Here is a 23272-nt window from a genome sequence, read left to right on the forward strand (position 1 = left end):
CTTTAAGAATGTAATGAAAGCTCTTTATGATGCAAAAATAGGAACTTGAGGCTCAGCACTGTGTGACTTTCATGCCTCAGTTCCTGTCTCCACCATTTGTGGAATGACTCTGGGCAAATTCTTAACCTCTGCATTTCTGCTGCCTCATCTACAGAATGGGGGTATTAGGGCCTGGTCCTATAGGTTGTTATGAAAATTAAAATGGGTAACAATAGGCCTTACAGTTGTTGCTGCCCCAGAACTACCCATGCCTCCCAGCATGGTCAATCCCACCATGTTCTTTGCCATCACCATAGATGGCAAGCCCTTGGGCCGGCTCTCCTTTGAGCTGTTTGTAGACAAAATTCCAAAGATGGCAGAACACATTTGTGCTCTGAGCAGAGGAGAGAAAGGATTTGGTTATAAAGGGTCCTACTTTAACAGCATTTTTCCGGGATTTATGCACCAGGGTGGTGACTTCACATGCCATAATGGCACTGGCCGCAAGTCCATCTGTGGGGAGAAATCTGTTGAGAATTTCATCCTGAAGTACACGGTCTTGGCCTCTCTTCCATGGTACATGCTGGACCCAACACAAATGGTTCCCAGTTTTTCACCTGCAGTGTCAAGACAGAAGTCGCTTGGATGGCACGTATGTGGTTTTTGGCAAGGTGAGAGAGGGCAGGAATACTGTGGAAGCCATGGAGCACTTTGGGTCCAGGAATGGCAAAACAAGCAAGAAAAAGTACCATTGCTGACTGTGGACAAATCTAATAAATTTGACTTGTGTTTTATCTTAACTACCAGACCATTCCTTCTGTAGCTCAGCAGAGCAGCCTTTCACCCCAACCTGCTCAAAATAGCTTATAATCTTTGTGCTCTTGCTACAGTTCTATGGGTTCCATATTTTCCTTACTCTCCTCCAAGTCTAACTGAATTGCAGACTCAAGTTTATGATTATGAAATTAAAACTAAACAATACAAAATAAATATATAAATAAAATGGGTAACTATATAGTAAGAGTAATGTTATATTCCTCAGATTGGTAGTTTTTTTAATGTTTATTTTTGACAGTGAGAGTGAGCACCAGAGGGGGAGGGGAAGGGAATGAGGTGGAAAGAGGATCAGAAGTGGGCTCCATGCTGACAGCAGCGAGCCCAATGCAGGGCTCAAACTCATGAACTGTGAGATCTAGACCTGAGCTGAAGGTGGATGCTCAACGAACTGAACCACCCAGGCGCCCCCTCAGAATAGTTTTAGTAGGGCTATTTCTCTAATGATTTGGAGGAAGAAAGTTTTATATCAACACAAGAGACAGTAAGGCAGAGGCTTTTCCTATGATATGAGCGAAGCTCATTCTGTTAAAACAATGGCACTGCAACAAGGATAAAGGAGTTGGAAGTAATAGCCAGGTATGTTACAGTGAAGAAGTCAAGGTCAGGGTGAGGAGAATATGTGACCCACATTGCACGTATAGTGCATATTCTAATCAGCATAATTTAGAAGCAGTGGCTTGCTGTAAGGGACAATTATCAATATAACCCTTGAATCAAACCCTGGTGTCACCATTTAGCTTTGAATTCTTGAAAAATCTATTACACTTTTGTGAGCCACTGATTCTTCATCTACATAATAGGAATAATAAGACAGTCCTGGTATAGTTGTTTTGAGGATCATATTAAGAGCCCTAACACATATATATTACCTAGAAAATGACTAGCTGACCTAAAATAGGCATTTATAATTAGCTTTTTGCCTCTGCAGAGCTAATTGTGCCAAGAGGAGAAGATAAAAGACCTACAAAGATCTACAAATCATTCCCACCAGAGAAGTTAGGTCATCACACTCCATTTTCTCTGCTCCAGTCCTCCTTAACAAGCTCGAACATCGTGCATAAGCTCGAGTCCTCTATTTAAGAAAGACAAATTGTACTGTGACGCAATGGGATCTTCCTTGTTCCATTCATTCCATCAGCCTTTCATCCTTTCTCTTCTAATTGGAATATGCTGTATCTCACTAGATTTCATTTCCATGACTCCACTTGTCCCGCACAACCATAGGTCAGTGGGACTAGAGACCTGGGGAGCACTGAGTTTTGGCTTTCATAAATGGAACCAACAGTGCAACGACCCTCCTTCCCACATCAGGGGAAATTTCTCCTTGGCTCAAGAAACTCAACTCAGCTCCTACCAAATTGGCTTATTTTAAATGAACTCAGTTTTTTGATACTTAATTTGAAACTGAAGGAGAACACAACACCCAGTGTCTGTGAGAACCATCTGGTGGCAGCCTCCTGCTGAGGCCCCAACCTGCCGACTTAGATTTCTGCATGGTTCTTGCGGGTCTGGGCATTGCGATCTAGCTGTGAATTTAAATAGTGTTCAGGTAAAGCCAACTTTTCACAAGTTTCTCTCAGCCTCTTCTGTCAACACTGAGTCCTAAATTAATTTCCTTAATACTGTATCAGAATTGTTTGATCTAAGACCACTATTCCTGATGACAAGAATTACTGCTTGCTATTATGTACTATCTTTCCTCCCTCCGACTGACATAATAGAGAGAAATTCTTAGACTAAACCTCAATTTCTCCCAAACTCCTTAAAAGTAAGATATTCAACCTCACACCCACTAGGATGGTTACTATAAAAAGCAAAACAAAGCAAAGTGACAAGTGTTGGTGAAGATGTGGAGAAACTGGAACTCTTGTGCACAACTTGTATGCATTGGTGGGAATGTAAAATGGTGTGGCCACTATAAAATCAACATGGAAATGCTTCAAAATATTAAAAATAGAATTAATTACCATATGATCCAAGAATTATACTTCTGAGTGTATAGACACACACACACACACACACACACACACACACACAATACAAAATATTATTCATTCTTAAAGAGGAAAAAAATCTGATACATACTACAACAAGGATGAATCTTGAGGACATTGTGTTAAGTTAATGAGCCAGTCACCAAAAGACAAATACTGTACGCCCCTATTTATATGAGGTACCAAGAATAGTCAAATTCACAAAAACAGAAGGTAGAATGGTGGTTTCCAGCGCTGGGGGAGAGGAAAATGTGGGTTGCTGTTTAATGGGTACTAAGTTTCAGTTTTGCAAGATGAAAAGAATTCTGGAGACTGTTTATACAACAGTTAATGCATTTAACACTACTGAACTCTACACTTAAAAATGGATAAAATGTCAAATCTTACGTATATTTTTACCATCATTAAAAATTTTAATTAGCTTTTTAAATAAACTATTCACCTTGCTGGTCACTTTTCTCCTGTGCTTGTCACAGGCACTGCTGTCCCACTAAAATGTAACGTGGACATTCCCTCTGGGCCAGGTAGCTGGAACCACAATGAGTTTGACTCACAGGTCCCTGCAAAGAAATAAATTGCCACTGAAGATTGTTGAAAGAGTTCATGACATCTGTCAGGCTAAAGAATGTTAAGGAATGAGAATACAAAGCTAAAGACAGAGGAAGGGAGAGAGGGAGAAAAGAGAGGAGGAAAAAAGGAAGAGAGGGAGGGAAGGAAGAAGGAAGGAAAAAGGGAGGAGGAAGGAGAGAAGGAAGAAAGGAAAAAGGAAGGAAGGAAAGGAAGAAAAGTTAATTCCTTTTGTGAGCAAAAGGCAGAATGAGAAGGGCTTTGCAGATATGCTGAGAGAGAGAGGCTCAGGAGAAAATGAGCTTCCTAATGAAAGAGGAAGCATACTAAATTAATTATGCCTTTGAAATATTGACCTCATTCCTTAAAGCTATCGCAACCCTGAAAAGAAAGAAAAGGCATTTGTATGAGTTAGAAGTAATGGAGCCTGTGAGGAATTAGCCGTCTATCAAGACCAATAAAGAAATGTTTAGAGAACAGGAACAAATGCATATCACCAGGTCCCAGTGTTTCACTTACAGGCTACCTATTGAATTAGCACTTAGAATTTCTCTTCTGAAAAGAAATATAAACACCTTCTGAAAGAACAAGGGAATAGCAAGGTTGAAAGTAAAAAGACCCTTGAAACTGCAGACTTCTTCATCTGATGGCTTTAAAAATAGACACAAAATATACAAATATCAAGACCCTTATTAAAATGAACACTCCACTGAGCCTCAGGGGCTTTTTTCAATCAAACTGATAAAATAAGAGTATTCATTGTTGGAACGCTTATTAAATCACCTCTTTATTATTTATTAACTGAACAACTTGAGCAAGTTACTTTCTTAACTTTTTTAGTTTAATTTTCTTCTCCTCATGTTTTACTTAAGGAGTTTTTTTGAAGAGTGCCTTGCTATTGATCATTATTATCACTCCATCTAGAATTGACAGACTGTCCCCATCTCTCCCTGAATCTGTTTGCTTGAATCTCTTTCTCTGAAAAGTCACTGTATTCACCTGGCATCGGGACTCGGTGTGGGCATGGGTTGAGTGGCACTGCAAAGCTCAGTTTCAAATTGTGGTTTTCCACATACTAATTGTATGAGTAGAGGCGAGTCATGTGACTTCTCCATAGCTCTCTTTCCTCAACTACAACATGGGGGAAATGAGGCCCGTCTTTCAGAGCTGCTGTTGAGGACTAAGTGAGATTATGTATATACAGGACTTAAAATAGTGGACAGTCAACAGCAAACACTCATGAAAAGGTAGTTATTGTTATTTTTACAATAACAACATCATCTGTTGATTTTATAAAAGGGAAGCTTTTCTGTTGTGAAACCAGGCTGGCCTCTGTCCTCAAATTAAAGGGCAGCTTGACAGGGCAAAGCTATATCCTTTGGTGTAGTGTCTTTGTTGGAATCTCACCTAGGAATTTATACCTTCTTTTCAAAACTAAAAGCAGGCATAAGAAATCATTTTAAAAATAGAAAATGTGGAGATAGTGAGTCATTCACAATTTAGAATAAAATGGTTTACTTCGGATGTTTTTCTCTTAAAATCAGTGCAGAGAAGGGAAGGGATTTTAACAAGGGAGGAAAATGTTATGAATAATGAGAGGGCTGCCTTTGAAAACAGGCCTAGATCTGAGATTTCAGTAGAGGATTCCAGAGAGCACAGAGCAGCAGGGATTCAGAAAATTAACATAAGTACCCATTTCCTATCCATCCATACATCCAATTATTCAACCATTATCATTTAGCATCTACTTACTATGTTCCATGTCTAAGTCCCTAGCAACAAACACAAAGAGAAACCATTCTTATGTTCAAGAAGTCCAGAGTATAGTGGGATAAATAAGCTAATAATGAGCACAGTGCAGTCCATAAGTGCCATAATCTCAGAACATACTCACTGACTTGGAAACACAGAATGATAGGTGACGATGAGGGGAAAAGTGGGAGGATAAGGATGAAGTCACAGAGGGGGTCCTAGAAGAAGCATCATATGAGCTATCTCTATCAGTTCTCGACAGAAGATGGACTGGAAGGGGCAAAATTCAGGTAGAGTGAATGAAGGCATGAAAAAGCCGGACGGATCGGAGACCTGCAGGTAATTCTGTGGGATTCTAGCAGAAGCCAGTTACAAAAAGAAGGGAGGGGAGGGAAGTATGCCAAGTAGATAGGTGCCTAACTGCACTCAACGGAATGGTTGTCAGGCAAAGAATGACATAATCACACTGGCCTTTTAGAAAGAAGATTATAAAGGGGCACCTAAATGGCTCAGTCAGTTAAGCATCCGACTCTTGATTTCAGCTCAGGTCATAATATGGTTCATGGGTTCAAGACCCACATTGGGCCCTGTGCTCACAGCATGGAGCCTGCTTGGTATATTGGTATATTCTCTCTCTCTCTCTCTCTCTCTCTCTCTCTCTCTCTCTCTCTCTCTCTCGATATCTATTTCTTGATATCTATTTCTCTCTCTCCCTCAAAATTAAATAAACATTTAAAAAATAAGAAAGAAGACTGTAAATACCTTGGAAATTATTAGTTAGAGGAGGTCAAGACTGAACAGAGAGACTAGTACGAAGGCTGTTAAAATGCATCAAGAGATGCCGACAGACTGAACTAAGGCAGTGGTAGCAATAATGGAAGGTAGGTGTGTTTCAGGAACCAGAAGCGATAGGATCTGCTGACCACGTGTTTGCAGGGGGCATACGGAATGGAAGTCAGGGTTCTGGTTTGGATAACTGGATGAATGATAGTGCCATGGAAGTCAGGAAGACTGAAAGATGAATGCAGGCAGAGGGCAAGTGTGCAAAGTGTGCAAAGTGCCAGCTTCCTATAGGAAAGACAACTGGATTTCATTCATTTGAAAGAACACCAGGAATAAAAGAACTATAATAACTGCAAATGATTATTTTATTATTCTCATCCGACACACTAATAATCTGAAGTCCACGTCCTCCCACATGCCACCTGCTTCCTGTAAGTGAAGACTGACAGTGCAGCACAGAAACACATCAGTACATAAACAAGAGCACCATAAACTTTAACGAGCTTTAAAAAATGGCTTAATAAGTGTTAATTTCTCTCAACGGCTGGAACATCCCCTCCTAGAGTTGCTAAGCATTAATAACATATTTCTGCGGGTAAACCCGGGGAAGTGGAGCTGGGAGAAGGCCCTTCTCGGATTATCCCAGTGAATATATTGTCGCCGGAAGCTGCCCGAAATCTGGACACAAGTTGGAAGATATAAACATCATACCCCACACCCACAGACCCTGTATACTGGGCAAAAAGGAACCAGAAAGGCCATGATGAGACCCGTGAAACCTTTGGGATTCCACAGGAAGAGATGAAGACCTACAGGCCATAAGACACACTCCCTGGAGTTCCAAGGCTGTGGTATGATTAGCCATGCAGGCTGCCCTCCAATCTTTCCCACACATCTATCTGACCTCCATGGGATTATCTAGCAGAACAAAATAGTGTAAGAAGCTGCGTTTACTGATGGCTTACTAAGTACACAGACCTATGTAAACACTTAATATCTAATACCTAAAAATTATTTCTCATAACCACCACCCTGGGAAGTGAATACCATTATTTCCATTCCCATTTTTAGAGATGGGTAAACTAAGGCTCAAAGAAGAGAAGCGATTTCGCTCCAAGTTTCGCTGCAAGTGGCCCAGCCAAGATTCAAGGAGGGGTCTCTTTGCTGCCAAAACCACTGTGTTATAATGTTTCTATACCTGTATCAATCCAGACCCCATTTTTAAGTTTGTTAGGAAAACCCTAAACTACATGCCAACTTTGGTCAGAAATTGTATAAGTCTGGTTCAACTTTCCATTTAGAGTCTGAGGACCTGACCATTCATTTACCTGTCCCAGAGACAACCTGCCAATAAATGTGTGGTTCCAGGTATAAGCTCAGGCTTTGCTATTTGGACTAGAAAGACTGATAAATAAATATTATTACTTGGAGTCATACAACTCCCTAATATAGTATATATTTCCTCTGGGCTTTTCACACAATGATGTGTTTTTTTAGTATTCCTGCACTTTTTGCCATTTTAATCTGTACTGAATAGAATAATATTGTCAGTCGGTCAAAAGTGCCATTTCCTTTTACGGCCAAGGTTTTTCACAATGATACTAAATAATATAAATGATGTTTTATTTGATGGCTGTTTTGTGCTTTCTGGGGCCTCTGGTGGGACAAGACGCTTGGGCTTCCCCTGTAAATCTTGCCAGCTCCCTGATCAGCTGCAACTATCAAGCTCTCCCCTGGAAAATTTAAATCTCTGCTTAAAACATTAACTTCTTCATTTAATTTTTTATTGCTAAGGGTTTACAGCTGACTTTATGGCCCTGGGATGATTAATTTTTAATGCCTTTCTTTCTTTCTTCTTTGATCAACTTCCTCCATTTTCAATTTGAATGCAATTGTACCTTTCCAAAATGCATTTGTCACTTGCTGGTTTGCAAATTTCAGGCAACCAGAGATGGTTGGTGCAGAGTGGAAGACAGGCACTCCTGCACAGAATAACTGAAAGACAGATAGGAACTCTATGCCTTTCAAGTGACTCCTGTCGATAGCAAATTTTCTAGCATCAGTAAATCTTCCAGTTCTACGTCTTGGCAGGCAATGAGTTCCCTGAGAGAGTTATGCTACTAAATCCTGTCATTGTCATGCACAAGGTATGGATTGAGTCACATCTTTCAAACTAGTGAACCATGATTACGGAAAACAAATAGGAGAAACATACCTTCAAGACAATTCATACCTTCTCCCACCCCACCCCACCCACCAAAACAGAGAAGACAAAACAAAGCCAAAAACAAAAACAAACAAAAAAAAAAATGGTGATTTGGCTTGTGAATCAACAAATCCTCGGCTTTTTATATTCATACAATATAGAGTCATTTAAATGTTGTAGCATATCTATGACATGGGGAAAATGTTCATTATAAATTTGGGAGGGGAGCAGATTACAAAATAGTATATGGAATTGATTTAAGAAGGTATATTTTACACATAAACAGACTGGGAAAATTAATGAGTCTCTCTAGGGATGAAAGAAATAAGTGTTAATTTTGTTCTTTGTTTCTCTGGGCTTCCCAAGTTTTCTTATATGACTACATACTGCTTTTGTAATTTAAAAAGATGAATTTCAATTTAAAATAGAATTTCCTTGTATTTAGGATAATAAGTTAAAGAAGAACCAGAGACCAAATTCTTAGGATCATAAAGGAGAAATGGTAGATGTCAGAAATAAATGCATAATATTTATCAATATATTGAGGGCACTGATATAGGAGCATTCTATTCCTAATTCTTAAGGTTGTAAAAATTTCATCCACATTTTATGAGAATGAAAACAAGCTTAGAAAGGTTACATAGATTGTCAAGTTTGCATAGATTAGACTCGACTTCAAAACGCATGTTATTATCACTCTGTTATACTGCCTTAATTGAAGTACATTTCTACCCACAATTGAGCTACCATATAGATTCATTTATTTTATAGAGGAGAAGTATTGACTACCAGCCCCAGTGCTAAATCAAGAGCATATTTCTAAGCCCCTTTTAGCCTTGCTTTTTAAAAGTATATGTGTAAAATAATATATTAATGCTTTCCATTACAATTTATGGGCACGTTACAGTTTATGATGCATTTTGCACATCCATTAGTCTCCCTAACTATTTGATTTATTTCACTATGTAACTACAATATCAAGTTACATTTAACGTATCTAATAATCTGTGTAGAAAAATAAATACATAAGTCAAAAATAAAAACCTCTGTTTCTATTTTGTCTCTAAATAAAACTAAACTATAGGGGCACCTGAGTAGCTCAGTTGACTGAGAGTCCGACTTCAGCTCAGGTCACTATCTCATGGTTCATGAGTTTGAGCCCTACATTGGACTCACTGCTGTCAGTGTGGAGCTCACTTCAGATCCTCTTCCCCCTCTCCCCACTTCTCTGCCCCTCCCCTGCTCACAGTCTCTCTCAAAAATAAATAAAACACTTAAAAAACACTAAACTATATATACTTATAGAACCAATTACCATGTCATGTAAGTTGTAACAAATGTTTATCTGATTAATAATTTCTCCTGGTATTGTAAATTATGGGTGTTATCCTCTGTTGGGTGGGGCCGTCACTAGCTGACACTAGGCTGAGCCCGTGTCTGAGTCACAATTTGACAGAAAATCCATAAGCAAACTCTTCTAACTTGACCGTCATTAGGTCATGTGTAGTCTTAAATTATGAACTTCTTACCAACAGTAAGTTGGTAATGTGAACATTAACTCTCACATTGATTAAAATGAATGTATAATAGGCACCCACAATGGGTGGGTATCCCATGGATTTTTAAAGATTTAGATCATTAAATGGAAATGCCACTTATCCCTCCTGATTCCAGTCATCCCCACCTCTCTCTTATCTCAGAAGTGCCTAATGTGCAAGGAAGCCTACTGCGTCTGGCCACTGATGCAATGTCCACTATTTCACTCTTCCCCGCTCCCATTCTTTCTGTCTCTCCAAGGCTCTCAGACACGCACTCCCATGGATGTTGCCATTCCTGCAAGCAGAAACACAACGGTGACTCCAGAGTAGGGCACAATTTACTGCATTGGACCACCACTACACCCGAAATCCAGTGTAGGTGGCATTTGCTTGCCAAGCTGTAAGCACCCCTGCCAAGGGGTCTCTCTCCCCTACCAAGGTCCATGCTTGAGCTAGCATAAAGGAAATGCAGAAGGAGAAGCCAAGGGACAGGAGGAGCACCTGGGTGGCTCAGTCGGTTAAGCATTTGCCTCTTGGTTTCAGCTCAGGTCAGGATCTCACAGTTCGTGAATTCAAGTCCCACACAGGGCTCTGCACTGGTGGCGTTGAGCCAGCCTGGGATGTACACATGCTTGTGCATCCTCGTTCGCTCGCTCTCCCACTTGCTCGTGCTCGCTCGCTCTCGCTCGCTCTCTCTCTCTCCCTCTCTCTCTCGCTCTCTCTCTCTCTCTCTCCCTCTCAAAATAAATAAACTATTAAAAAAAAAAGCCAAAGGAGAGTGGCCACAGAGGTCAACTGGTGGGTACAAAAGCAGCTCCCAGTAGTATTCACCCAGAGCTGGACCTAAGAAAGAGTGTGTAGTGGGTAAAAAAAATTGTAGAATTCTGTGGTTCGGGGAGGCTTTTCTGGGAGAGCTCTGGAGCCAGAACTTTACGGGGGTTGCAGAGTGGCTCTGATACCAGCCAATCAGACAGAACCCCAGAACAACTCAGTGATGTCCTCTGTGCCAGGCATTAACCCTATAGATGACAGCAGGCAGGAATATCCAGGAAATTCCAAAGATAAGCAGAAAGATCAGCCAAGGTGGCAGGGGGCACTCTTGAGAGAAGTAGTAATTATTTACCAACTAATATAAAAGTGCTTCACGTTCTACCTAACAAATGACCACACTAGTGTGTAATAACCAAAGCTAGGCCTGCTCCTTGCAATCCGTACCCTTAAATTGCACAACCTTCCAAATGCATCCTCCCGACCATAACTTCAGCATAATTACCTACCATGCAGATGTCCATCTCTGTGAACATGACAAATTTGGTGACCACACACACACACACACAAAATATTGTGCAGATTTTCCACAATAAAGAGAGAGAAACTGAATCCAATTTGAGTCCATCAGTCATTTCAATATGACTTTGCACACCAGTCAGATTAGCTAAAATTAACAAATAGATAGATACTTGGCGAGGATGTGGAGAAACGGGCACCCTCCTACACTGTTGGTGGGAATGTAAACTGCCACAGCCACTCTGGAAAACAGTGTGGAGGTTCCTCCAAAAATTAACAATAGAACTCCCCTATGACCCAGCAATAGCACTGCCAGAGATTCACCTAAGGGATACAGGAGTGCTGATGCATAGGGGCACATGTACCCCAATGTTCATAGCAGCACTGTCAACAATAGCCAAAACATGGAAAGAGACTAAATGTCCATCAATTGATGAGTGGATCAAGAAAATGTGGTTTATATATACAATGGACTATTACATGGCAATGAGAAAGAATGAAATCTGGCCATTTGTAGCAAAGTGGATGGAACCTCGAGGGTGTCCTGCTAAGCGAAATAAGTCAGGCGGAGAAGGACAGATACCATACGTTTGCACTCATAGGTCGAACAGGAGAACAGGAGAAACCTAATGGAGGACCATGGGGAGGGGAAGGGGGAAAGAGAGTTGGGGAGGGAGAATGATGCAAAATGAACCGAAGGTTAAAGGGGGAAGGGGGCGGGAGGGAGGTGGTGGTAATGGAGGAGGGCACTTGTGGGGAAGAGCACTGGGTGTTATAGGGAAACCAATCTGACAATAAACTATAAAAAAAAAACCCAAAAAGAATAAACATACATTAAAAAGAAAGACTTTTAATTATTTCCATGTTGCTAAGCTGACTTTCCTGAATGCCTGTTTCGTGGATGGTTACTCAAGGAAGAGAACTAAGAAAAGTGTGACCTTGACGCCCCTCTTGATTCTCCCCCAATGGGGGCCAGCTACCTGGTGGGACACACATAGTTAGCAGTGTCTCCTGAGTCTTCCATCACTCCCTTTGGCTCCCTAGTCAAAGGCTCCCTAGCCAAGCTCATCTGTACTCTGCCATTCTTCCATTCATCAATATAAATAGGGCACCTACTATGTGCCTGGAATGGTGATAGGCAAAGGTATAACTAGTCATGATCAAGACAAAATAAAATAAATATATAATGGGAATTTATACAATACACCTTGGGAAAGAAGACAGTTTCATGAAGAATGTCTTTTTGCTGAAATTTCATTTCAATAGAAAGACCCATTAAAATTGTGCTTGAGAGCTCAGGCTTTGAACAATCCTGGTCTGGGAGTCTTTACAACCTACACTGGGTATCAGTATACTAGAGACAGAGAATTTATTTGAAGGAGGAAACTGGGCTGCAGCTGCTCAAAAGAGGATGTAAACATTTAATTTTTTTAAATTAATGTTTATTTATTTTTGAGAGAGAGAGAGAGCACGAGTGGGGAAGTGGCAGAGAAAAAGGGAGACAAAATCTGAAGCAGGCTTTATGCTATCAATGCAGAGCCTGAAGTGAGCCTCAAACTCACAAAGCATGAGATCATGACATGACTCAACATCAAGAGTCAGACACCTAACCAATTGAGCCATGCAGGGGCCCCAAGGATGTGGACATTTTAAGTAAGCCTTTTAATGTCCCCCTGGTTCTGCTCTTTCCCCTTCCAACTGGGAGTTGCAATCTTTCCAAAAGATATACCCTATCTTGACACTTCTCCACTGACACCCCTCTTCCACTCACCCAGAGCCGAGGCTGGCCTACAAGGATCTCTTCTAGGCCTAGACTAGGTGCACCAAAAACAAGCCTGCAGCCTGCACCCAGGTCTGTTGGCCTCCCCACCTACATCCCAGCTGCCCTGAGTCTCCCCAGAACACCTGGAACATTCATGCCTTTGCAGAAGCCATCCCCACAGCCTGAAATGCTTTCACTCTCCTCTTCACTTTTCCACCACATGTTGAAAGCAATTCAATTCAAGATCCAGGTTAAATGTGACCTCCTCAGTGGGGGAACTTTCCCCAGGTACCTTAGGCAGAGCTAATACTACTGCTCTCTACTACCAGCGCTCAGGGTACTTAGCCCCATTTTAGCTCTTATGACTTTGTTTCCCCCTTGAGAACAGAAATAACACATTTATTCTTTCTGAATGACCAGTCTCTATTGAGAGAAATACAAGCTTTTTCAGTGAAGGGCCAAATAATAAATATTTTAGGCTTTGCAGAACATATGGGCTTTGTTTCAACTACTCTAATCTTTCTCTGTACGGCGAAAGCAGCCATAAGTAACAGTAAACAAATGGGTGTGGCTGTGTTCTAATAAAACTTTATTTAATTTAAAACACTGAGCCTCATAGAATGTCCAATACAAAATAGATATAGGTGGATGCCCAGTGAAGCAGGGTTTATTTTATTATCCTCTTTCCATTATTCTGAGAGCGGAGTCCAGCTCTGTTGATAGATAGAGCTTTTGCCCTTCCCCCATAAAACTGAAAGGTAAAATTTGAAGTTTACTTGGGGATGGGGTTAAATTTGCATAAGAGCTAAAAAAAAACAAAACACCTTGATTCCTCTTCAAGGTTCAAAGTTACTGAAACATTAAAATACTCGGGGAAGTTATAGAGTATCCCTGATCAAGACCTACTGGCAGGAAAGCTCTACAGAGCGCCCTGAGAAAACTCCAAGTGTGACGCATGACATTGCTCTTGGATTCGCCAAAAGGCTAATCCCAAACCATGTAGTCTAGCAACAGATGCACTTACGCATTTTCCTCAAGCAAAGTGTTGAGCTAATTGAAATATCTGGCTGGAGGAACTGCCGTTCTGTTGAGTCAATGTTGGCATGGGGCACCTCTATCTAAGGAATACTCAGGGACCATGTTTCCCCCCAACTACTTCTACACTATGTCACAAGTCAGCTTCCACTCAATCCCTGTGGACTGGTCCGTGCGGAAGGCAGCCTTTTCATGAAGCACCAGGTACCAGTAAGAAGCAGGCCTTTGAAGAGAAAGAGCCAAGGCTCACCATCTGCAATCACTTAACATCACAGGTTTCTTGTACTTATCATGAGAACGTTCTCAGAGGGAAAGACTAGCTTACTGGATGCTCTGAGCAGATAGGACACTGAATACTGCATATTAGTATATCCTTGTCACATGGCATTTATCCGTCCTAACAAACTAATATATGGTCCCTCTGATTACAAATTTATCAGTACTTTTTTTGTATGAAAGGATGAATGAATGAATGAATGAATGAATGATAGAACACATGCACTGTGTGGAAAACTGGCATCTGCAACGGAATTCCAAATCTCTGGCTTCAAAAGATTTTAAACCAGATGTCCCTGAGAGGTTCCCCTGGCCGGACTTTGGACATATGCCTTGTAAGATGCTGTGCATCAGGATGTGAGGTACATGGCAATGAGGTACATGAGAGTGAACACAAGCTAACAGCTTTTAAAAATTTCTTCTTGGCCCTTAATGAACACAAGTTCATGGTCCACAGGTCCCTGCAATCCACATATCACCACGGAAATACTTCCGGCATAGCACTCAGACAGCCTTCAGTACCTTCTCCTGGGAAGTTGTCACAGTGACAGTGTTACATTTTGTCACAGTGCGTCTGTCAGGTACAACCTGATTGTTTTGCTCGGTGGCCTCTAAATCTGCCAATCAGTCTTCACAGGTTTCTCTGAGCTACCTAACCTCATCCCTCCTCCAGCCTCCACCTCCAAAAAGTGCTGCACCAAGCTCCGTCAAAGGAAATCATATAAATATTAAAAAGACTGAAGGACTGATCAGAATAGACATTTGATATCATAGGATTTGCAGATCAATTTATGAGCTCTGTGATATATGGTACAGGAATCAAGAGGCAATAACTGTTTTATGGGGAAGCTCATAAACCTGTCAACTGCTCTCCTGCTCTGTGCATTAGAGACTGCTCTCGCGCCAAGGGGAGATGCTGTGACAGACCTTGTACCACAAAGCTAATGCATTTCTAATTCTGCTATTAGTATTGTCTTTTAAATAGCCTCCCTCCAAAAAAGAATTTCATGTTTTCCGACATTTCCAATATGGTCGTTTACACAGCTGGGTAGAAGTAACTTTCTTCCCAGCAGGCCAGCTGAGAGATTTGCGCTGTGATTCTAACATTCCAGCTGCACCCCGGAAATTCCTAACCCCAGCATTTCCAGGGACCTCAGCATGTGTTTTTAATCACTGGTCTCTTTATCCCCACCAGATGCCTTTTGCCATTTGAATACTCATATGCTTTTTTCTAGAAAGTTGTATGAAATGCCATTCTGTGGCACAGCAATACAAGACCTACCAAGACTGCATCAAAACACACAGGACAAATGTCTCATTATGGCAGGAATGCTGGCTGGACAAGAGTCTCTGCTGCATGCGGAATCATGCTTTCAGGGCGGAATGCTGTTAGCTCTCAGCAATATTTCCCATCTATTTTGGTGTCTTGACAGTTTCAGTAGCAGGGTAAGTGCGTATGTGAGAGTCACACATTCACCCACATTGCTTGACCTTGGGCAAGTCACTGTATCGCTCAGAGGATCTATCTAAGCAACAGGGATATTGACACATGCCAGTCCGCCTCACAGGATGTGGGTAGTATCAGATGAGAAAATAGATCCAAATGCATTTCCTGAACTATCCCAAGAGACAGGATCATGCAGTAGATGGAATGGGGGTTCTAGAACTAAACAACCGGATGAGAATCTTGCCTCTCTGCTGTATAACCAGAGACAATGTACTTCATCCCTCTGAGCCTCAGTTCCTCCACCTATAAACAGGGACAATAATAATTATCTTACACTGTTCCTGTGAGCAATTATGCCACTTGGTGCAGAGTAGGTACACAATACATGAATGAATAAAATTAAAAAATATACATATATTTATTTTTAAATGGGTTTTAAAGAGAAAGTAGATACAAACACATGTGTTCAGACCTCCATATTTAACCAAAGCTCTTTTACATTTTTTTAAATTTCTTTTATTTTTATTTTATTTTTCAGAGAGAGGGTGGGAGGGAGGGAGGAAGAGAGAGAGAAAGGGAGGGGCAGAGACCATGACATTATGACCTGAGCTGAAGTCAAACACTTAACTGACTGAGCCACTCAAGTCCTTCTACATTTTTTTTCTAAGCCTGCTTTCATCATTTACCCATTCCTGGCTGGTAAAAATGACTTTATATTTTCTCATTCTTTATTGAGGATATGACCTCCCATGGGCTCCACTGTGCCATAAGATGCCTTTTGTGACACTGAAACAGCACCGCCTCTAGGTGAACACAGCCCGATGGGAGAAGAGCCTGGATTTCGGTTCCCCCTGGTCACCTCAGTCCACACAAGACACAAGCAGGACAATCATAAAAAGTGACTCTGGAGATCATTACATTGTGTAATGCCCTATGAAATCTCTGGGCAAGAGCAAGCTGGGACTTTCAAACGGTTAGAAAAATGAGGTCCTTCTTACACCCACAGAGTGACCACTGAGTTTGCCTAGTTAATTTGTCAAAAAAGTCACCCATATGTCAATAACCTTCTTTGAAAGATTGGCTCTTATTTCAATGACCTTTTACTCTGGTCATCTCCCACTGAAGAAATCTTGAGCCCCCATCTGATGATCTAAAGAGCTCCCAGATTCCCTAGCTAATCATGTTTGGGTTCCTTAAAACAAGTAATGACTTCTTTTTCAGAGAATGAGCTCATTGCTTTCCTAGTGAACATGCAAACCTTAAGCCATATTTAGGACTAAAAGGAGAGAGAAGACAAAGAGGGTCTAGATATCAAAGTTCTCGGCAAACTGAGACAACTCATTTTTCTTGCTTAGTTCAAAAAGGTCATGCCACACTGTCAAGAACATGGTTCCCAGAGTGCTTCTAGGCATTTGAGATGCAAATAATAAAGTTATATTCAGCTATTATGCTAATAGTAATAAGAAGAATAAATGCCACCTGTTTCTACATATGGCATTGCAATTAGCAGGTATTTTCACATCTATTTCTCACAGAGTTCTCCCAATAACCCCAGGAAAAGGAAGGGCAGGAATATTTTCCCCTACTGATTAAAGACTAAGGCTAAGAGAGGAAGAATGACAAGCCCATCACTATACACTTGTCATCAGCAGATCTTACTAAAGATTTCTGACTCTAAGTCCTGTGCTTTGGAGGCTATCCCATGAGAGTTACACCACATCTTAGATTTTAAAATCTGCTCGCAAGTCTCCCCAAATACCCATTTACATTAGTTTAATAAATAATAAGAGAGCTTAGAATTCATACGCAGAACCCATTCATTATTCTTCTTTCGCTGCAGACATTTGCTCCAGCCCCCTCCTCTTCACACAGTCCACCAAAATGAAGCAACATCCTAACCATGATCAAACAAGGGCTCTGTGCATCTTCTTTCATGCACTACACACATATATCAAAGCGTTCTCCCAGAGCAGTGAATCCACCACCTAATTGAAAAGGTGTTCCATAAGGGGAAGCAGTATTGAACTAGATGCTCTTTCTTGTGAAGAGGGTCAGGGTGTTAGTAACTAGGCCAAGTGGACAGACAGGAACAGGTTTACGATTTCCTTTGAAGATTCCAAATAAATATGAAGCACTACAAACAGCATCACTGGAGGGCTCTTCAAAGCCTCCAAAGCAGTAGCCATTTTACAACACCATGTAAAATGGGGAACATCTCGTTAGGAGAACCTAGTTTGATAACAAAATAGAATATGTGTGGTATTCATCTTTGGATCTAATCATACTGACAGTTATTTTGATTTAGCTTGGTTTTCACTCAGTTTCACAATCACATTCATAGTGAATTACACTAAATCGCTCATAGCATCCTGGCAAAGCCAGTGTATGATTAAAAGCACAAGATGGTATGTATTCGTTCGGTAGCTGGTATCTTCACATGCTGCAAGGCTACTTCACGGAGGAAGGGCTACTGTAATTGTTCCCATGTTGTTGATAGGCAATTTGATAGCAAGCAATTAGTTAAGGTTACATAACTTGTCTGAATATTCAATCTAGCTAACTTTTTCTAAGATCTAGCCAAGTGACCTTGGCCAACTATCTAATCTCTCTAAACCTATTCACACATCAATTATATCAAGAGATTGGGTTAGATCACCTCAAAAACAATTTCCAGTAACATTATTTTTACTTTTCTAACTCTTCTCAAGTCATAATTTGGAAAAGTCCTAGACACAAATCAAGGTGGGCAAAATCTATGGAAACACAACCTAGACATGCACAGTCTAATAGAAACTTTTCACAATGATAGAATGGTCTATAATTCACAGCCCAACATAGCAGCCACTGGACACTCATAGCTAGTGAGTACTTGAAATGTGCCTAGTGAAACTAATAAAACTGAATTTTTTATTTGATTTTTTTTATTTTTTACGTTTTTTATTTATTTTTGAGAGACAGAGAGAGACAGTATGAGCAGGGAATAATGAGAGAGAGAGAGAGATACAGAATCTGAAGCAGGCTCCAGGCTCTGATATAGCTGTCAGCACAGAGCCCAACACAGGGCTCAAACCCACAAACCATGAGATCATGACCTGAGCTGAAGCCAGATGCTTAACCGACTGAGCCACTCAGGTGTCCTGATTTTTTATTTGATATTTATTAATTTGAATTAAAATTGGAACGGCCACATGCTGCCATTCATTGTAGTACTGGACAACACAGATCTAGACAAAGGAATGCATTTCCACATTAAGTCTGTCAGAAGACTAGAAATGAGGAGACAAAAGAAACAAGAATTCCTGAAATAAGAGGGATAACTTATTATACTTTGGTATAGTTCAAAAATTTCCACAGCAGAAGCCTAAGCCAGGAGGCAGATTCCCACTTCATTCCTTTCTTAGAAAACCATCTTTTTGACCCCTATTGAAGAAGCTGTGTGTAGCAGTTTCTTGGGTGTGATACCATCCACATAGAGTTATCATATAATACATTGCCCAAATTGGGAAACTTTTGACAGTAAAAGGTGTCACTGTGAATAATGAGACAGGAAAACAGATATACACCAGGACTATCCAAAGCAAATCTAGATACAGAGCCACCTAAATTTGTAAGATCCTGCAGTTGTAGATTCTCTGGGACCCAGACCCTAAAAGACAGAATCAGGGCTCATAATATTAGACTATACTCTACTAAGTATTTTACAAAATGCAGCACTTGGAATGGTTTTAAAAAATGTCATCCTGGCGTAACCCTAAAAATCAAAATTTCTAGAGGCAGAATTACTGAATTGTTAAATATTCTGAATCACTGAGTAATCTGAATGACTGAAAACTGAATTTAGTAAAATATGAATGACTTTGTAATTCTCACATACAAGCCAAAATCTAGACAAAGATGGTGTCTAGAGATTCTAGCCAATAAAAAAAAAAAAAAAAAACTTACCGCCACCAAAAAATGAGATATGGGCACTACTGTTTCCAGTGTGAATTAATGACACATCTGTGCACTGTCTTTGATGGTATCATTCCTGAATTCTGTGTTTCAAACATGTTCAAAGCAAGGGAGGTCAGCAAACTGTGCAAACTTTGATCCTTGATATCTCTAAAGCCTTCTAAATCCCTGATCACCTCAGGGATTCTGAAAAGACAAAAACAATTTGTCCTTTCTAGGATTGGAGTAGAAAGACTACATCAACAAAACCAATAAATAATTCAGATAGATGTATATGCACTGAAGAAAAATGAACAGCCAGATGGGACACTTGACTATAAGACACATGAAGACAGGAACTATTTGTCTTATTCACTACTTTATTTCTGGTGTCTCAGTGCCTGAAATATGGGTGACATTACATAAACATTTGTTGTATGAATGCACATAATGGAAGGGCTGGAGAGAACTACTTTAGGTAGAGTAAATCGGCCTTTCTTTCAACTAAGATTTTTACTAAAATGACCCTGGCTTGGAAAACCACGGTAAAGAACTTCCATGGTAGAGGAAATAGCAAGTACAAAGGCCCTAAGGTTACAACAAACTTGTTCTGTTCAATAAGCAGAGCAAAGTCTTGGAGCGCCTGGGTGGCTCAGTCGGTTAAGCATCCAGCTTCGGCTCAGGTCATGATCTCATGGTTCGTGGGTTCAATCCTTGCATCAGGCTCTGTGCTGACAGCTAGCTCAGCCTGGAGACTACTTCAGATTCTGTGTCTCCCTCTCTCTCTGACCCTCCCCTGCTCACGCTGTTTCTCTCTCTCTCTAAACTAAATAAAACATTAAAATTTTTTTTTAAAAAGTAACAAAGTCTTGTGGCTCAATATGGTGACCAAGGAGGTATTAGGTGAGGTCAGTGAGATGGGCCACACAGGGCCTTGTGAGAAGCCAGTGTTTCAAGAAGGGGAGTCAAATGATCTGGTCTGTGATTTACAAGCTTGGTTAACTACTCTTTTAGAGAATGACCTGTGGGAGCACAAGAGGAGAACTAGGTATATCTCTTCTGAGGCTATCACAAGATTTCAGGTTGCAAGATATGGAGACATCGACCAGGATAGCAGGAGAGGAAATGGTGAAAAGTAAACAGATAATAGACATATTTTGGAGGTAGACCTAGCAAGTGTGGCTGATAGTTTGAATGTGGGTGATAAGGCAAAAAAAAAAAAGAAATATAGAGAGATGAGGTCTAAGTTTCTGTGAGATCTGGCCTTTCAAATGTCCGTGTGCCGTGAAGACCCGTCTCCAGACACACACACCTGAATTAAAGGTGCCCCCTCTAAATCTCATCTCCAGGGGAAAAAAAAAAATCAAACTTTCATCTTGAGCTCAGAAGGATCCATATTGGCAAAATCAAAGGGGTACCTGCCAGGTGTAGAAATCTGTAATCTCAGCTAAGAGCCCTCTCATGTCCCTTAATGAGAGTTATGGCAACAAGGACTAACCAGCCTCCCCCAGGGGGGTGTTTCCACCTTAAACCACTTGGAAAAAGGAGTGCTAATTATTAAACCAGTTGCTAGATAAGTACCAGAATATAGTAAGTAGGGGGCCGACCATAATCCATAGGACAGCATTATCAGGATGACCTAGACAGAATTCAGAAGTAGCACTGATATTGAATGGAGAAGACGACCAAAGCCATGGACGAGACTGGCAACCAAGAATCTATAACTAAAGAAATGGCCAAAATGAAAGGATTTCAAAATATGAGGAGTAATCACCAGGGTGATCCAATGGATTTTTATCAGGTGGCTTAATACTTCCCGGGATCTCACAGCTTCTGGCCCATGCCTCAGAGGTGCTCAAAACACCTCGCTGAACTCTAGTTCAACAACAACAACCAAAACAAGGCCAATGAGTGTTTCCTACCAATACCAAATTAATTACTGGAAACCAACTCTGTTTTTACATTGCTTGTGTCATCACATAATAGTGTTTAAAGTCACATTTCCTCTAACAGAAATGAATAAAATTGGATACTGCAAATACATCAACTTTGTGTATGAAAAAGACTTAGGTGATATTTGAAGGATGTTCCTACTGATTGCCTATTGTCCTCGCCTGACACTAGAGGGGAGAGAAGTGTGGCTTCTGATTGTTACAGCCACGACAAGAAAGGCCTTCAGTCACATCTTATTAATTTACTGTGGAACAGAATGTCACATTGACATTTCAAATTGTCCTGTTGCTTTGTTCACAGGATTATTTCAAGCTTAAACTCATTGAGTTTCTAGCTTGGCTACTTATATAAACTAATGACTCTAATCTCCTGTCTTGACTTCTAAGACAAGGCCAGATTTTACTATTTATAAAAAATGATTAAGTGCCCAATCTTTGGGGTCAAACAGATCTGGGTCTCTTTGGGCAAGTGATTTATCCTCTGTGGGCCTTGGCATCCCCATTTCTGTTAATAAAAATAATAATATCTACCTTATGCTTCTTATGATAACTGAGTGCAATGATATATAAAAGGCATTAACAATTATACAACAAAAAGCAACTCATAATAAAACAGGAACAATAATAACTAACATTTTTAATACTCCCTGGAACAAGCCCTTTATCTGTATAATATAAACATATCTACTAACTTCTCACAGCAACTCCCTGGACACTATAATTATTATTCCCATTTCACAGATGAGGAAACTGAGTGACTAAAGTTTAGATTATTTGCCAAGAGTCCAGCCCAGGCAACTATGCTTCAGAGCCTATGCTCACACACTTTGCTTTCTCACATCTATGATTTCTTGACATAGCTACTCATCCAAATTTAGATCTCTAGCTCATACCTCACTCTGAAATCCAAGCTCACATATCCAATAACCAACTGCTTCCACAGTATTTTCCCCAAAATGTCCAACATACTCTCAACATTAATAGGCTCAGACTCAAAACAGTGCTAAATGAATTCCTTACCCTCTCCCTGAAAACTGCACTAGCCACTGTATTCCCGGTATCACTTTCTGACAATTGCATCCTTCCAGAAGTTACCAGCCCCTCACCATGCCTCTCTTTCTCTCAAACTACACACCTATTTCATTAGAAAGTAATCACGGGCTCTACCTTCAAAATATATCCAGAATTCAACCACGTCTCACCATGTCCTTCATACCACCCTGGCTCAAGCCACCATCATCTCTTGGCAGGATCACTCCTATAGACTCCTGACAGTTCACTCCAACTCTGCCCTCATGCCCCTTCATTCAATACTCAACCCAGAAGCCATCACCTCAATATGTTCCAATAACTCTCCATCTCACCCTGGGTAAAAGTCAACATTTGCACAAGGCCCTACATAAAATGGTCCCTTCCATGACCTCTGACTTTGTCCTTTACTCCTTTACCTAGCTCTTACTCTGTGCCAGACACAGTGGCACCTGATATTTTCAGAACACACACCAAGAACACCCACCTCAGAGTCTTTTCAGTTACTGTTCCTTCTGCTTTGATGCTATTCTGCCTAATATTGACATGGTATTGTTTTTTACTTCCTGCTCTCTACTTACTGAGGCCTTTACCTCCATCATCCTCTGATCCTACCCTCTTCCCCTGCTTTATTTTCCTCCATTGTTTTTATCACCATCTAATATACTATGTATTTTTCTTGTTTTCTTATCTGTGTTCCACCCTATAAAGTAAGCTCTATTTTGCTCATTGCTTTATCCCCCATGCCTAGATTATTCCTGGCACATAGAGAGTGTTCAATATTTAATGAATAGATTATTGAGTAAGTCCTATCCCCATTAGGAGCCATACATATAGCAACATGCCACTTATAATATGATGAACTCCATCATGTCTTCCTTGACCAAAGTATCCCCTC

General features: G+C 40.6%; 1 pseudogene; it reads left to right on the forward strand.

Moving 5' to 3' along the window:
* The first annotated feature begins 235 nt into the window (after positions 1-235).
* On the forward strand, positions 236-753 carry LOC115272079 (annotated as a pseudogene).
* Positions 754-23272: the final 22519 nt, after the last annotated feature.

This window comes from Suricata suricatta, chromosome 11 (genome assembly GCF_006229205.1).
Source record: "Suricata suricatta isolate VVHF042 chromosome 11, meerkat_22Aug2017_6uvM2_HiC, whole genome shotgun sequence".
Lineage (NCBI taxonomy): Eukaryota > Metazoa > Chordata > Mammalia > Carnivora > Herpestidae > Suricata > Suricata suricatta.